At 43.4% G+C, this 17,961-nt stretch overlaps 1 long non-coding RNA gene across 3 annotated transcripts; it reads right to left on the reverse strand.

The window, feature by feature from the left end:
* Positions 1-10: 10 nt before the first annotated feature.
* On the reverse strand, positions 11-16,613 carry LOC308478077. Of its 3 annotated transcripts, XR_013986852.1 has the most exons (4): positions 15,166-16,613; positions 14,721-14,794; positions 13,229-13,396; positions 11,850-12,766 (listed from the first exon to the last, which is right to left on the reverse strand). It is a non-coding gene; the product is annotated as an uncharacterized lncRNA (long non-coding RNA). The 3 variants fall into 3 exon arrangements; XR_013986851.1 differs by lacking the exons at positions 11,850-12,766; positions 15,166-16,613 and adding an exon at positions 11-1,654 and having other exon boundaries at positions 14,721-15,020; XR_013986853.1 differs by lacking the exon at positions 15,166-16,613 and having other exon boundaries at positions 14,721-15,020.
* Between the last annotated feature and the right edge of the window lie 1,348 nt (positions 16,614-17,961).

The raw sequence follows: 17,961 nt of genomic DNA on the forward strand, positions 1-17,961 counted from the left end.
AAAGTAAATAAAGAAAGAAAAGTATTAGCCCATATCGTGCATACATCCAACCTGAAGAGGATGGATCTGCTCCTTGCACTCACACACGTGCCAGTTGCCAAATTAAAGCTTGATAGTGGCTCTCTCCATGCTTGGTGTGGTCATGTTCCTGTGCCTTGTAAATAATGATGTGCAGAAGCAAGAGACTGGAATTACATTCCTCCAGACACCCATTCAACAAGGGAAAGAATAAGGCACACTCGCTGTAATGCTATGCATTAAAAAGCACTTAGGCTGCTCAAACCAGCATTAGAATAGCACATAAACACTGTTGCCAGAGTCTCAATGGGACTCTGCAGTTCAAATGGGAGCTCTAGCATATCCACAGGGACCACATCAGGTGACAACCGGGGTGGGGAATAGAGACCTTAGTGTATAATGATGTATTTGATACATGCAGAATCACCCTTCTGCTGTCATAATGGTTACAGGGAGTCGTGCTCAACTGTCATGGACTGGCCGGATGCCAAGGAGCAGTGGGAGGTGCCAGCTGGGGAATCCCCCCCCCAAGGGAATCCCCAGGGGAAAAGGCTCCAAGCTAGGGGATTGGTGGTGGGATGACGATGACTGGTCGGGGGGAGAAGAGGGGGCAGACTGGAAGGAGGAGGTGTCAGAAGCTGAAGATGCAACAGGGTATAGTGAGCAGGAAGAGTATGTGCTAGACAGCAGTCCAGAATCAGAGGCAGAAGCGGAGGTTACAAAGGGGGACCAAGAGGCAGAGATGAGTCAGGCTGATGAAGAAGCCAGAGGGTTCTCCCCCTCCTGCTGTGACCAGCTCCCCTCTCCCCTGGTCTCCCAGAACCAGAAGAGGTATGAAGAGATAGGAGCAGGGACAGGCACAGCGGTGGAGTCTCTGATTGCTTGGGAGAAGAGGAGACTTAGGCAACTGTTGGGAAGGCAGGGATCTTCAGTCTCCACAACTTCCTCATTGGGGCAAGATCTACCAGGACAAGTTGCTGTGCTCACTAGGCTTGGCCTCCTGAGCTGACCATGTTTCCTTGAATAAAGAGGTTAACTTCACTGACTCTGTGTGATTTATTGCCAGCCAGCTCCTGACTCCCACTCCTGACATCAACTGCATATGTTCTCCATAAACCACACTCTTTCCCACTGGCCCTGCTCACCCAGGTAGATAGAAGCAGTCATGCAGACACCCAGAGAGATGGGAAAGGGCTATAGCTCAGCAGCAGAGCATTTCCCTCTCTCCCATTTCACTCCCCAGCCATTGCAGGTAGTACTGGGAATGAAGCTTCTGTCTGAAACTCTCCAGAGAGCCACTGCTAACTGGGGTTGCTAACCTCTGACCCTCCACATGTTGCTGACCATTGGTCATACTACCTGGGGCTAGTGGGAGTTGTATTCCAACAATGCCTGGAGGGCCACAGGCTGGCAACCTCCGGTATTGATGGTATTGAACTGGATGAACAAGGGGACTGATTCCGCTCACCTTTCCTTTCATCCAATAATCCCACACCGAGAGTCAACTACAGCATAGGCAGACTGCTAACAAAGCTGCTTGAGTTGAGCAGGTTACTGAGTAGAGCTGCTCCACCTCTCTTGGAGAGCAGCCAGTTTTCCTGCAGAATGAACTCTTTCTAGGTACATTTATTCTTAGCTGAAGACAAAAGCGGGGGCGGGGGACAAAAGCAGAAAAAGCAAAAGCAGAAAATACTGGAAAATGTACAGGAAAAAAGGAATATGCATTTCTAAACTTGAAGAATCATAGAATTGCAGAGTTGGAAGGGATCCTGAGGGTCATCTTGTCCAACCCCCTGCAATGCAGGAATATCAGCTAAAGCATGCATGACAGATGGCCATCCAACCTCTGCTTAGAAACCTCCAAGGAAGGAGGGTCCACAACCTCCCAAGGGAGACGGTTCCACTGTCAAACAGCTCTTACTTAGAAGAAACTGGAAAGCTGTTGAAAATCCTCCATCACCCTGTTCATTCCTCAGCACCTGTATTTTCTTAGATGGTTAGGCATTTGTCAGTAAATTTGAAGAATATCGCTTTCAAAAATAGAGACTTCTATACTTGGTCCCTACTTTTCCAAGCCCACTCACCTGGAGATTCATTTAAAGAAACTGGAGACAAGACTCCATGCAGATGAACAAGGCAATGATGGGCATTGATTTGTTTGTCCATGATGACACTGGGACCTGGCGGTATGGTCAACAAGGTGAAATGTTGCAGAAGTTCAAATTTAGGGGAGAGAATCAGGATTCAACTTTGAAATTTTAGAATGTTCCAGTTTTGTTTTTGAAATACAGATCTTAAGGAAAACCTGAAGGCTTTGTTGATAAGTTTTAAGAACGCAACATTAAATGTCAGCTTCCCAAATTCAGGGCTTGTACTCCAGCCGTCAACTATGATTTCAGAGAATATCAGACATTCATTGCTGGATGACATGCACAGTGTGTGGTGGGCTATGAACATGCTGCTTGTATCGCTAATGAAGTAAGAATCCAGCATGCTAATGCAAAAAAAAACAACAGAGGGCCATCAAAATGTCTCCATCACACACAGGCCTGTAAGAGAGGTGATGAAAAAGCAGGACATGCAGAGTTCTTGAACAAATGCAGCTGGCTGGATGAACACTGCTTTAAACTGGCTGCTGCAAAGCCAAATCCTAAGGATTTGCATACAGAAAATGGATCTAAATAAAGCCATTAAATGAGAGCATTACCCAACAACTAAGGCAGTCATAGCTAGATTCAGCACACTTGGTTTTATTTTTAGAGGAAAAGGAAAAGCTGTGGGGGTCCACCTTGCCACAGAAAGTTAAACTGCAGAAACCATCAATATTAATAAGGCATCTGTTAATGAGATGTTACTACAGGATGTCTTTAGCTCATGAGGTGTATGGAAGCAAAAAGGCAAATAATATTACTGATTGCATGTGTACGGTTGAAGTATCCTACAAACTGGGGTGCATAAAACTGTTTCCCCCAAAAGTACAAGACAAAAGGGGACTAAATCATGGGCTGATTTTCAAGATCCCCTATTTGATTGATATTACTGCTTTGTTGTCATTGTATTACACCACATCCCTCACAAAAAAAGTTTAACCCTGCTGCACTTTTATATATATCTTGTTTGAAGGCTGCTTACACATATAATTTGGTCCATTGGGAATACATAGCGGGTGTAACAACATATACTCAATGAACAGCTCTTAGCAAGGGGCTTCGTAAGACTCAATGATTAGTGGTTTGTATGCTCAAGTGGTCTGGACTTCCATTAAAAATAAACTCAGTGACTGCACTGATCTCTGGTGCTTGGGGAAGGCCTCCCAGGCTTCAAAGAAAGCTCGGGGGAAGGCATCATTAAGTAACTTCTCCCATGGGGCTTATTCAGATTAGTAAGCCCTGGCACCCAGGGAGGCTGCAGAGGGCTCGGAAAAATGTTCCATGAATAGAAAAACTCCCATGTGAGCCTGCCCTGTGAACATAACTCTGGCCAACAAGATGGTGCCAACACCTTAAGAGAGGGAGGAATCCTACTGAATTAAGTCTCCATTCAGCCCTACCTGCCAATCAACCGATCTTTTCAACTGAACTGTATAGATGCCATGAAATGTTGTATGTCTCAGTAAAGCCCAAATATGATCAATCCATGGGGTGTGGGTGTGGGGAGAAAAACAGACACACACCCCACAGCCACTTCACAAGAATAAAATAGGCCCAACCCAACACTCACCAAAATCCTAAAGGAATTCTAAAGTGCCCTGTGAAAGAGGCAGGGAAATGGAAGTTGGCTTTTTGCAGTGGAATTTTAAAAACTGAGAAAACAGAGGACAGATTTCAGCACAGCGCTGCTAGTATTCTTGTCTATGAACATCTCTTTAACTTCCCTCCATTTAAGACTGAAAACGTTTTCTAGCAGTTTCCACAGAAAGTTCCAGCTTCCTGAGGATTTGCATTTGATTCCTGCTTTGTATAAATTTTGATGACACAGAGATGAAAAGACTGCTTAAGCTCTGGGGTTAAGAGAGTAGATGAAGCAGGGTTATGTTATCTGGGGTCAATTTATTAATCTACAGTTAACATGCTCTGATGTCCCAATGCTAAGCGAAGTTAGTTTGAAAGCCTTCCTCATTTTAATTAAACACACTTGAAAAATAAGCATTGGATGAAGTATTATAAACAGTACCATTTTTCTAGAAAAAGAGGTCTGGAAATCACCATGAACGTCTCCCTTGTTCTCTTATAATGGCAATGGAGCCCACCTGAGAGGGGTCAGAACTGAATTCCAGTCAGTTCTGGCTGTGGGGGGGGGGGGAGCCCTGATTATAAATGATCCACAAAGCAATCAGGTGGCCTTCAGCAGTATTGGAATCAGAAGACATTGTAGCTCTTCAGAAGTTGTTAGATTCCAATTCCCATCATCTCTGACCATTGGCCCTGCTGTCTGAGGCTCATGTGAGCCCCTGCCTCCTTTCTCTCTCTCTCTCTCTCACACACACACACACATACACACACTTTTCCCAAACTGCATCCTACCAAGTTCTTATTCTGGAAAGGGAGATGATTCCTTCTATCATCAAGTTAGCACTTGCATCTTTCAGGTACGTAATGGAATGATGTGGAAAGAAGAAATGTGAGGCTGAGACAGCTGCCAGTAACATGAAGCAACTGAAGAAAAGGAGATAAAATTATAGAACCATCGCCTAGCTATGCCAATCATTTGCCACCAGGCATTTGGAGTATGGACCAAAAATTGTGCCCACAATGATCTACAGCTGTGAAGCCTATTGGCAACAGTGTTGTGTGGTGGTCAGAGTGTCAGAATAGGACCTGGGAGACCAGGGTTCAAATTCCCACTTGGCCATGAAGATCACTGGGTGACCTCGGGCCAGTCGCTGCCTCTCAGCCTAATCCACCTCACAGCCAGATGCACTGACCACTTAGACCTTCTCATGAGCATGGGCTGCCCCAGTCTTTTCTGTGCTGCAGCGTGCTCCACTTGTGCACTGAGGGTGTGTGACTGGTGCGTTCCCCAACAGTGAAGGGAGCGAGGCAGCCTGTGCAATTCTTTGTTTGCCCTGAAATAAAATGACTGGAGGAGAATATCTGCTACAACCAATTCAATGAAAGAATATGCTTGCAATTGTTTCCAAAATGTGGAAGAGGGAGAGAGAATATATTCCACCCGCTTTGCAAGAAAAAGAGCATTATTACCATCTCCCACCCTGATCCTTTATAACAGAAGAAACAGGCTGAATTGTTATCACTGAAGAAGTCCACATATGTTCACACAAGGGACAAAAAGCCATCCTGAAGATAGATCATGTAGCAAAAAATGAAGGTCAGCAAAATTAGAAATGTCCTCAGCTTGAGGCCACAGTTGTCCTCACTGCTCTCTCAGAAACTGCATCTGATCACTGAGGAAGTTAAAAAGAGAGAGAAATGGGACTCAGTTGTCACAGCCATTTGTCTAGGTTAGGGTCTCTCAGACTGATGAGCCTGCTTTTCAAACTTCCCCAAGGTCTTGTCGTATTCCATTTTACATTCATGCAGTTTTGACTCCCAAAGTTTGTTTGTTTGTTTGTTTGTTTTTGAATTTATATACCGCCCTAAACCCAGAGGTCTCAGGGCAGTTCACAGAATAAAATCAATAAATAAAACCACAAAATACATAATCAAAATAAAAACAACAACCCAATAACCACCCCTCTCAGGCAGTTGTCTTTCCATCTCTGTGAAATACCACATCTAGGGGGCAGCACACTCCAGTCTACTCCTCCTGCTTTAAGAAGAGCACTTCTGCATCAGACCAAAGGCCTATCTAGCTCAGCATGTGGTCCAAAGTGGACCAACCAGATGCCTATGAGAAGCCAGCAGGCAGGATATGAGCTCTCAACTCCCATAACATGGCCAATGGTCAGGCATGCTGGGAGACATAGTCCACCCACATCTGGAGAGCCAAAGGTTCCCCATCTCTGAGATAGAGCTGTGACCAACATTGGGTGAAATCCCATTTAGGCATTCTATTTATTTGGTGGGCTTTGACTTTAATTCATCCACATTCGTAGTTCTGTAAGGGGAGAACATCCAGGCCCTGCAGTGATATTATCTTGAGAGGTTCCCAAAGTGTCCCGGCTCCCAAACTCCCTGCAAAAGTATTTACAAACCAGGAAATTATCCCCAGCTCTGCAATTAAACTGTATCTCTCCTAATCTGTCCCACCCCAAGAAATCTCAGTTCCCATTTGGTATTCAGAGTGAGAAAAGGAGAGTAACCTTGCCTTTTGTTCCCCTCAGAAAAGGTAAATTGGACAAACTGAAGTGTGCTTCCTGACAACCTGTTTGTTGAGCGTTCATCCTGAAAGGACATTATTAGATGACATTGGCAGTTTAGTGAGTATTCCTCCTGATTAGATTGTGAGGAGGTTAGACAATGTTGTGTCGAGCCAGTCTCATCCCACTCTTCACAGCACCCATTTGCTCATCCCCTTTCCCTTTTGCAAAAAGTTTAATATGTGGGGGAAAGAAGGTTTCTTGGATAAGACCTCCAGATCAAGTCTAATTGTGTATCTTGAATTTGCCAGTATGTGACGGAATCCCACAGCAAAACTGCTTTTTTAAAGAGGATTATACAAATTTAATAAATAATAATAAAAGAGAAGTTTGTGGAGGAGAAAGCTGGTAGATGATTATAGACCATGACAGCTATGCTGTGCCTTCACAGCTGCAGGCAGCATTGTTTCTGAATACCAGTTGCCAGAAACCACAGGAGGAGAGTCCTCTTATGTTCAAATCCTGCTTGCAGGGTTTCCACAGGCATCTGGTGGGCCACTGTGAGAACAGGATGATGATGAGGAAGAAGAGTTTGGATTTGATATCCCGCTTTATCACTACCCGAAGGAGTCTCAAAGCGGCTAACATTCTCCTTTCCCTTCCTCCCCCACAACAAACACTCTGTGCGGTGAGTGGGGCTGAGAGACTTCAGAGAAGTGTGACTGGCCCAAGGTCACCCAGCAGCTGCATGTGGAGGAGCGGAGACGCAAACCCGGTTCACCAGATTACGAGTCTACTGCTCTTAACCACTACACCACAGTGGCTCTCAACCTGTTTGTTGAGATGCTGGACTAGATGGGCCATTGGCCTGATCCAGCAGGCTTTTCTGTTCTTGGCAGTGGAAATGTCCTAAATCAATGGTGAATTCCCAGATGGAATCAGTCCAAAGATTTGTAGGGAACAGATGACCATTTTGCCTGGAATGGAAGTACAGAGTAGGTGCTATAAACTGCTGAGGAGGCTGGCCAACTCAAGCCTTTCGCTTTCTTTTCCTCCTTCTTGTTCCTTGTAATTACTTTCCATAATAAAATCATCCTTTGATGTAATAAAATTGCCTTAAAGTGTTGCTAGTTAATGGAGTGAGGAATTGAGGGAGACCGGTCAACTTGCGGGGGGGGGATCCTCACTCTCTGTAAAGATGGCATTTGTTTGCATTCTGATTCTTCTTGTGCACCTCAGGTTGGGGGGCAGAACAGTTGTGGAAAGGCCAAGCCGGCAAAGGCTCCTGTGTGGGGAGCCACTGTGCCAATCTGGGAACAGTCAAGTTCAGGGATTGCTTCACAAAACTGCTGCAAGGAAATTGTATTATAAATGTGGGGACTTCTATGTATTAAGGCTGTTGTGTGGCTGTTGTTGTTTTTTTGTTTAGCTTTTTAAGAGAGGGGAAATCATGTGAAGGGGTGGTTAAGATGGTGATGATTTCTTCCTACGCTAGTATTGCTGCTGCTCATAGTGGGGGCGATGGGCTGGATCCAGAACTGTCCTTCTGCAAATGTCATATCTTTCATTCATGGAAGGGACTGGGATCTAGTGAGGGCTGCCACTGGTGGGAGGAGAAGATGGCCATTTTCACTTGATTTGCTTCCCTCCTGCGCAACCACCACCACAACTCCTCCCACACAGTTTTTGGAGAGTCCACCAGTTCTCCAGAGATTTTGAGGGAGGTCCAGGGGCTGCAGGAAGAAGGCAGAAGCAGCAAATATTGCTTCTCCCTCCCACAGCAGAGTTCCACACATGGGAAGTTTGGATCCGCCATCACAACAATAGCAGCAGCAGAGAGCCATTAACGGGTGCACACTTTACAGGTGTGTCTAACAAAAAGACACATCACTGCCCTGAGGAGTTTACACTCTTAAAAAAAAAATTGCCAGTTCATTTTTATTTACAATCTAAAATTCAGCACAAGTGAGGGAACAGAAGAAGAGGTTGAGGAAACAGGGGAAAGTGCACAAGCACTTCAGTTACATAAACTTGGGCTTAGCAAGGCATTTGCCCCACAGAGATGGTTCTGGGCATTGTGAAAGGGCAGAAATTTGTTAGCAATGTTAGTTATTATCTGTGTAGATTTATTCCCAAGGGGGCAATAAAACCATTAACATCTCAGTGATTTGGAATAATACAACAAATATCACTCCTTTTTTCTTCCTCTTTACTAGTGAACCTCAGAGCCAGACATCCCTGACATTGTATTGATTGCTATCAACAAACAAAGAGTCTCTCTAATACACATGAAGTCCAAGGTAATAGTCTTCTTTTGATACTTGACACCATACCTACTCACTGGAAAAGGCACACACACACTGAGCTATGCCATAAGTTTCATTCAAAATTCCCCTTGTGGGATTCTCTGCCTTAGTTGCCAGAATAATGTGGAGGACTGCTGCTCCAGTTTGGGCCAGTTTTGATAACCACCACGTCCAGGTGACAATTATAAAACTCATGGAACTTCAAGATGATTTGCTTACTTTTACCCTCCCTGGCCTTCTCCTTGCCCGTCTCTCTTTTACAATCTAATTTAAACATTGAGAGATGCATTAAATGAACAGAAACTACAGAAGAGAAAAGCAGAAAACATATTGTCCTAGTGTATGGTCTGAAGGTACATGAGGCTACCACAGAACTGCTCAGTGCCTGTATGTATGTATACTGTCTCAGGTCAGACAGGTCCCATGTTGAAAGAAAGGAGGGGTATAAATAAAATTAAGCTGCCTTAGACTGAGTCAAACCATTGGTTCATTGAGCGCAGTGCAATCTAATCTGAGTGCAGTAGCTGTCTGGGTCTCAGTAACTCGTAACTGGGTCTCAGTAACTCAGTCCTGCTACCTGAGATCCAATCTCAAAACACGGTACTAGGGATTGAACCTGGAGCTTCCTAATTGCAAGGCACATATTATACCACTAAGCTTTGGCTCCTTCCCTGCAAATGCATGCTTTGACATCTTCAAAGGAAGAATACACCAACTGCCTCTGCCAAAAAACACCACTCCATTGTTCTCTATCTCCATCAATCAATACAAGTAGAAGGGCAGACATCATCTCCAGTTATATTGATTGGGCTACAGGTAAGAAAAGTCCCTCTCTACTCCATGTTCTAGAGCAGGCGTCACCAACATGGTGCCCATGAGTACAGATGTTCCCCCAAGAGACCTTCCTTGGTGCTCACAGGGTCCCCTCCCCCTTCCTTCGCCTTGTAGCCAATCAAATAAGCTTGAGGAAATGATTGGTTGTTGAGGATGCCTGCCAAAAACAGTTTCTCTGGTTTGCAAATGGGTCCAAGAGCCCAAAAAGGTTGGTGATTCCAGTTCTGGAATAATCAAAGCCTTAGTTAAGAAGGAGATCATTATTATACCTCCTCTAGCAACTACTCATGGGTCTACAGGGAGAGCTGCCTTGCCATTTCAGCGCCCTGACAAAAAGAGGAAAAATATAGCCTACAATTCGTCATGTTTCCCTGTCTAGGCAACCCACAAAAATGAGATCAAGTATATGTTGGCTGTCGCTGAGCACATCTAGAGAACAAAAACTATCTGACATTCCACACAAAGGCCCCTACTGCTCACTTTGCCAATGTGACCATGCAAATTCAGCTGAGCAAATGGCCATTTATCAAACAAAGCAAAATCTATACCATTGGAAAGTGGTTTGTTCAAGAAGCCAGCCCAGAAAATGCACCACTAAAATGTTCCCATTCTACAGGATGTTTGCTCAAAAACATTTGCCTCCTCGCATGTGCCCAATTAATGCTTCCATTTCTCTCCCTGATTTTGAATCTTGTTTCTGTAATTATTTTTGGCTAATTTAGATGTTACTACTGACGATCAGATTAGCTTGGCCAGAGGCTGTTGGATTTAATTGTGGTGAGGTTATTACCAGTTTGGATTATTTTGGAAACCAAATCTGAATAAGAAAAACTTGAATAGCTTCGGGGATAGGCAGGTGCAAAGACAGACACAGTAACATAAATCATGTATTCTTCTGATGTTAGTCTTCTACGCTAACATTGCTTTCATTACAATACTTGAAATCTCATTTTTTAAAAAAAAAATAGTTAAAGCTGCAGAAAAAACCTGCCATCAAAACTTCAATAATATTTTAACAATTAATTCCATAATTTTGCTGTAACCCATATAAGTGTCTAAAAGAAATAAGTCTGACTGGATGCAAAGGGGTTTACTTCTGACTAGATACATATAATGATTTCACTGTTAATGAAGCTTTTGTCCAAATGATTGGTCACTCGGAAGAATAATCCAGTTCCCTCTCACATGCTCCCCTCCCTTGCCCATTTGTGGGTGCCCTTCATCACCAACGCATGTTCCCCATTAATGGCCATCCTACATGCAGAGAACTGCACTCAAGGGAAGATTACATGTACCCAATAGCACAAGTACACAGGGCTAGCCCTAACTATTAGGCAAAGTGAGGCAGCTGCAAATGCTGCAGGATGAGGGGAGTTGAAATCTGTAGAATGGGTCTCCCTGTTCGATAAAATGTTGACTTCGTGTTCCCACCACCACCACTCTCTGAGGATGCAAAAATGAGGAATGAGAAAACTTTGGCATGGTGAGGCTGTCTATTCATAGTAGACTCCCCTGATGAATAAAAGCAAGGAACAGATTGACCCCCACTGCCCCCACACACCTGTTGCTGTGGAACCAGGCTTGTACTCATGAGCTATCATTTCAAAATCCCTGTCAACAGAGAGCAGCAATCAGGCACCATCCTCAGTCACCAGAAGTCAAAGAAGATATGGCTGAAGGGAAGCAAGAGGCCTGTCAAGCACCATAGGATGGATTCTGAAAGCTCAAAAGCTCACCAACATTGTCGTGGAGAGGTGCCTTGGACTCAGGGGCTGAATGTTGTTTGCCCTCCGCTGTCCCAAGAAAAACCCCTGCAATGGCATTGGGACTGGAGAGAAGAGAGTAGAAGCTCACACCACACCCTCCAGTCCTGAACTTCTCGTGGAAGATGAGGGAACACTGAGGAGGCCTTGACACTATACTCCATGGATCAGGTAAAGGAACTGTATCCTGGCGCCAGATCCTGAGAGCTCTCAGAAGCAGGACCGGCCTCTGCAGGGTCCCCTCGCTCATTGGATGAGGAACTCAGAAGTCGGGAGCTCTGTCCTCTGTGTTCCTTCCTTTTCTCATCCACACACATGTACAAGTTTACTTCGTGGGCTAATAACAACTGCTACTGCTGCCATAACCAGGGTGCAAAAATCCAGGTTCTCCATTGCCACTAGTACCTCCTTTATTTAAAATATTTTTATGCAGGGTCCTTTCAACGTGGCTTACAGTCAAAACCCAACAAAATACAGCAAAACAGCATTATCAATGAAACCAGATTAAAAAGAAAAGAAACAAAACAAAACAAAAATCAACCTGGCAACTGACAACTGGGATGCTGTAGCGTTTAGGAAGCAAGTTACTCCCCCCCCCCCCCCCCGGCTCCATGACAAACAGTCACAAATTCATTCCTGATATTAAAAACAAACAAGCATCTTGACAGTAAAACCTTCTTATGATCACAAAGTACTGCCTTCCTTTGCCTCCTATGTATTTATTTGAAACCATTTCAACCTATTCTATCCCTTGTTTGTGAAATGCATACATCTAAGATTTCCCTTAAGAAGTACTTGAATCAATAAGGATGCCAATACTGTTTTGATTTTCTGGATGAAATCTCTACTGGTGGGGCAGCCTCAGACTTCATGCCTTTCCCAAATGTCCACCGTTCATGAGAATTTCAGAAGTGGTGGGAGTGATCACAGCAAAGGGTACAGTATAAATTCTGAACAAATACAAAGGGTTGTGATATGTCATTTGCTCTCCAAAGGTCAATCTTCCCTTGCTGGGTTGGCTCAGGAGAGAAAAGCGATTGTCATTGTCATTCATTTTTGTTCACTGACCATTTGATGGGCATGTTGCAGACAATCTCTGCCAGATTAGGAATAGTTCTTTGCTCTCTAATATCTTCTATGCCCCTGTGAACTAATTCCTCATTAATCATAGGAGGTATCGGGGTACCAGTCAGACTGCAGGGACACGTTTATTTGGGCATGCGTGATGCTATATTATACATTCCTGAATAAATAATGCTTTGGTTCAATAGTTTCATTGTTTGTCCTTGAACAGATCAAAATTCTGGCCAAGCCAAATGCCTTGCCAGGGTGTTCAGTATAACACTGAAGAGAAGAGGTAATGATGGACTGTCCTAAAGTGACCTTTAATAGCAAGAAGGGTGTGCACAGGTCCACATCATATATCCTTTTGGGAGGACCCCAAGAAACCCCAGTCACCAAATGATAAAGTTAGGCCCCAAAAGAGCAGCAGGTTGGCCTAGTTTTACTCATGAGTGCTAAAAGGGCAGGGCAGGATTATCTGGAGAGTGAAAAGTAACAGGAAGTCACCCAAAGCACTCTTTAATCTAAAGAGGATGGAAGAGTCAGGGGCGGGAGGGAGAAAGAGAGAGAGAGCATGAGGAGGGGAAGTTTTTCTCCATTCCACACAATTTCCCCCCTCCAGCTGTTCAGGAAACAGCTGAGCAGTGGTTTCAAATGAGAGTTAGTAGGAAATGCACCAGGGGCCAAATTTGGCCTGCAAACCATCACTTCTGCACCCCTGCTTAGGCAGTGATCTTCTACTGCACAATGTTTCCCCTCACAATAGTGAGAACGAAGGCATGAGACTTTAAGGTTTTCTTATCTTGCAAGTATCATTTTCTTGCTCTAAGCCAGCAAGGCATATCAAGACTTTTCAAGGAAGAAGACTAAAAATCAGGATCATTTTCAGATTCTGGAGTGATATACAAGACGAGACAAGGTGTCAAACTGGCCATAATGGGAACAGTCCATAACAACTTACTAAATTAATGATTTCTAGTGCTTACCTTTCCTGGTAAAATTCCAGAGTTCAAGATGGGTTCCCTGGGTTGAAGCTTTAGAGGCATCAGGACAAGACAAGGAGACGTAAGAAGGTTCTCCAGAAAGGAGGGTCCCAGAGGTTAGTTCCCACGCAGCTAAGACAAGCAGAAATTGACAAGGGATGAGATGCAGAGCTGAGACAGAAAGCAAGGGAACAACAACACAGGTTAATAAGAAAGCATGAACATATGTGTATAACCAGTGAGATGCATGATTCCTACATCCAGCAGACACTTATGACCCATAGCAGCTCACCAGAGAAGGCAACTTGAACTAGCCAGTAAGGAATGTGGTCAAACCCAACAAGAATCAATTGCTATAAACTAGGTCACTTGCATAAAGCAACTGTAAGGGACCAGTAACCTGACAAACAATATGTAGATGGCTTCAAGAACACCCAGTTTATACTGAATTGAAAGAACCCACAAACATTGTGACTGGGATCTTCAACCCACAGAGTCTGCATTTGTAATGTTGAATTTACTTGGATGTCTAAGGCTGCAACTTATGGGAAGAATCTCATGTGTGAAGCATGTGTGCATGTGTGATACAAACACTCTGATTTAAGTATTCATTTGTTTTGTGCTGCCCTCACTTGGATCCTTCAAGAATACAGTATCCATGTACGGGTCTCAATAAGCTGACAGGCCCCTTCTCACATTACCCAGTGGTTGCCACTGGATGTGCATAAAGCTTTGAGCTGTGGTCTCACTGGTGTGCCTACATACATATTTCTGCATGTTCCCATTTAACTTTCTCGGGAGGAAACAAACATTTCACATGCACATCTGAAGTGTAGGGCTCAATCCAGCCAAATTTAGGTCCCTCTGATTTCAAGGAGAGAGATTTAAGCAGGTGCTTAACTCTCTCATCAAACACCATGTACACTCAATACATATAAAGCACATGGATTCCCCCAAAGAACCCTGGGAACTTTAGTTTGTTAAGAGTGCTGGGAATTGTAGCTCTGCAAGGGGGATGCGGGTGGCACCACAGAGCCTAGGACTTGCCGATCAGAAGGTCGGCGGTTCGAATCCCCACGACAGGGTGAGCTCCTGTTGCTTGGTCCCTGCTCCTGCCAACCTAGCAGTTCGAAAGCACATCAAAGTGCAAGTAGATAAATAGGTACCGCTCTGGTGGGAAGGTAAACAGCGTTTCCGTGTGCTGCTCTGGTTTGCCAGAAGTGGCTTAGTCATACTGGCCACATGACCTGGAAGCTGTATGCCGGCTCCCTCGGCCAATAAAGCGAAATGAGCGCCACAACCCCAGAGTCGGTCACGACTGGACCTAATGGTCAGGGCTCCCTTTACCTTTACCTTTAAGGGGTAAACTACAGTTTCTGGGATTCTTTGGGGGTGCTTTAAGTGTACAGTATGAACACGGTCTCAGTGTATTATAAAAGTGCTTAATTTGGGCAGGATTGTATCTGTGATGTGTTAAGCAGCTCTGTTACAATACCTTCAGGTGGATTCCCAAGCAAAATTCAGGACAGGCAATCCGATGAAGCTGGCTTTGCAGTGTTTTGTGTGGTTCTGCAAATGGAATAAGTGAAGTGATTACATGACCAGTCCAAAGCATTTTGCTGCCTGCACCAAGTCACCAAATGGCTGGCGCACACACGCACATACACCTCATGCTCGGACAAACACTTTGAAAAATCTTGCTGCCCTGTTCAGTCATCGATTCCTGCTTCAGCTGTGCCCCCTCAATTTCACCCCCAAAACAGCCTGCTTCACCCTGCCACACTGCAGGGCCACCCCTGTGTGATCATAACGAAAGGAAACACATCAAATAAAGAAGCATATACCCTGCACTGGAGCAACTTCTAGATATTCTGGGACAAATGCAGCAGAGAAACAGCCAGAGGGAAAGCATTTGAAAGATGCTAGAATGATTTACTCACCAGTCCTGGGAGCTGGCACAGTTCTGCGTGACCAAAGCTTCTTGTGGCAAGGCAGAGAATTCCAAAAGCGTCTCAGAGGGGGGGGAAAGAACTCAAGACAGAGAGAGGCCGGACTCAGTTTCAGCAAATTGAGCACTTCCACGCAACCCAAGATAATAATAATAATAAAAATTAAGAATCAACTCAAATGCGACTGAAACGTGTAATTATGCAAAACTGCTTTAAATGGGCATTTGTTCAAAAGCGGTGGGCTTTAAAAGATTAATAAAATTAAACACTCTGCAGCAGTGTTTCAGTTCCCAACCCAAATGGGTCTCTGGAGTGCCTCTGGGAGCTCATGGCAATGGATGGGCAAACTCTCACTGATTGAAATGAGGCTGGTTAGGAAGGGCAAGGCTTTTGTGTGGCTCATGTGCTTGCTTTAGAAACCCTCTGCCAAAGTCAAGCACAAAACCCACATTTTGATAATACCATTTAAGAAAAAGAACTATAGTTTGCTGGTGCCAATCTTTCTGATTTCTACTACTGCTTGCATTCCAAATGCATTAACTTCCAGCATTTTGGGGTTTTTTCTTTTGCTAACCTTACTATTGTATGAAATGATCGTGCACAGGGGAGGTGCATGGATGGGCTCAAACCACAACATGCAGCTCCCATTCAGACCCTGATCTCCTTCTGGATATAAATTTCAACAAGAACAATCTCTGTCACGTTGCTCATGTCATGGTTTTAAGAATATTTGGAACATTTTACAAGTATGTTATTTAGATGTATATTTCTGAAAGACTGAAAAGGAAACATAAGTTGTGAAATAGGCACTCTTGCTGGAAGTAAAAAAAAAATATGGAGACACAAGCTAGGCACAATCACTTAAAATTAATTAAACCTAAAGATTCAATCCTGGGCCTACTTACCTGGGAGTAAGTCACAGTGGATACAGTGGAACTTATTTCTGAGTGTACATCCAAACAGTGGGACTTATTTACAAGTAAAATGGAACTTTGTGTAAATGGGTTTTTTAAAAGTATTTTGTAAACCACCTAGAAGCCTATCCTGGCAGGAAGTCATATATGCATTAATAATGATGGGAGTATTTAGTTTTGTGCCACAATTCTATAAGTGCTTACCTGGGAGTAAGAGTCTCTGATTTTGATAGGGCTTACTTCTGACATATATAGGATTGCACTGTAAATTTCCTTAATTCCATTGAGACACAGAGCCCAAGTCTATACAGGTTGACTCGGAAGTAAATCCAACTGAGTTGAATGGGACTTAGTCATACTTAAGGGTACACAGGATTGTACGCTTAATTATCGCTAGCTTTTTTCTGGGTTTTACCCTGTTTGTTTTTGTCCAATTTAAAACATCTATCTTTCCTACTCCCCACTCCCCCCCCCCCAGCTTTTAAAGTATATTTATACACATACAAGAACAACCCATTAATTACAAGCAGCCTGAGTCTGTAACTCCCCCCATCCCCACCCCTGCTGGTGAATAATCCCACTTCCTTTCCTGAAACCTCTCACCTGAGTAAGCCTGCCAGAGTCAAACACTGGAGAAAAGCCCTTTAAAGCACTCCATATCTTGACCAAATGTGCAGACGCTAAAGATAAGAATGAGCTTTTCTATAATGGTCTTGCTTGACTTTAATGTTAGGATGTTCCGCTGATGGGAAGAAAGGGGTTGGCCTTGCATTCTTTAATACTGTTTACAAACAGCAAAGTGTCTCTCTCTTTCTCAATTCCTCCCACCCCAACCCAGCTAAAATCTCTTACCAATTTTAAAACCAGATGGGACTATTCTTATGAGACTCTAATCTGATCTTTTCTTTCTAAATAAAAAAATAATAATACTTTCGTTTCTTTCATTAACGATTAAATACACACATTTACATTGTGTTGACTGCAGTATAGATGTTGTGTTTAATGATGAAAATAAACACAATATAAATATACTGGGTGATTATTCATAGTTAGTCACACTCAGAGTTGACTCACTGGCATGAATGGACACTCAAGTTCACTGATTTTAAATAAGTCAGGATATGCATAACACTGGATATCACCCAATGTATATGCGTATAAAATGCTTGTGCAAATATAAAAACACAATCCCATTGTATGTGTATATAATACTGTACTGTACTATATATTTGAATACTAATCTTACATTTACAATATAAATGCACGATGCATATTAATCAAGTCTATTATCAACAAAATGAATGTTATGAAGAGGGGTGCTTATACCATACATATTTCTATATTGTGAATGAGTATTGGTAAAGGTGAATCAGTTTCATAAACAGTATATGAATGAATGCAACTGATTCAACTTCAGCAGTGCTCATTCTCTCTAGAGGGGGGAATGTGTGTTTGTGTGGGTTAGTTTCCCCTAGGGTGGAAATGGTCTCATCTTTACCTACTTCAGCCCATGATTTTTATTTTTTTTAAGTGGGAACTTCATTGTATATTCTGGAAAAGTATATTGGTTGGGAAGCTTTAACAGAGCTAAGGAGTATGTGCAAGGAGTGAGAAACTAAATTGATGGATGGATGGTTAAATGAATATAAATGAACTGATACCTTTACAGGAAAATAACATTTCTTTTCTTTTTTTATTCTATAGATCAGTGGGTTTTGTATCTGTAATTCTTTCATATCAGCAAAGAGGAAATAAACTCCCATGTAAATCATTTCCCCCCACCTGGAAGCATATTAAAACCGTGCCATTTTTTTTTTCTTTTAAGCAGTGGCCCCCTCCCCCACCATTTGCTTATCAGTTCATCCACCATTAC

Source organism: Podarcis pityusensis, assembly GCF_964106645.2.
Source record: "Podarcis pityusensis genome assembly, chromosome: 5".
Lineage (NCBI taxonomy): Eukaryota > Metazoa > Chordata > Lepidosauria > Squamata > Lacertidae > Podarcis > Podarcis pityusensis.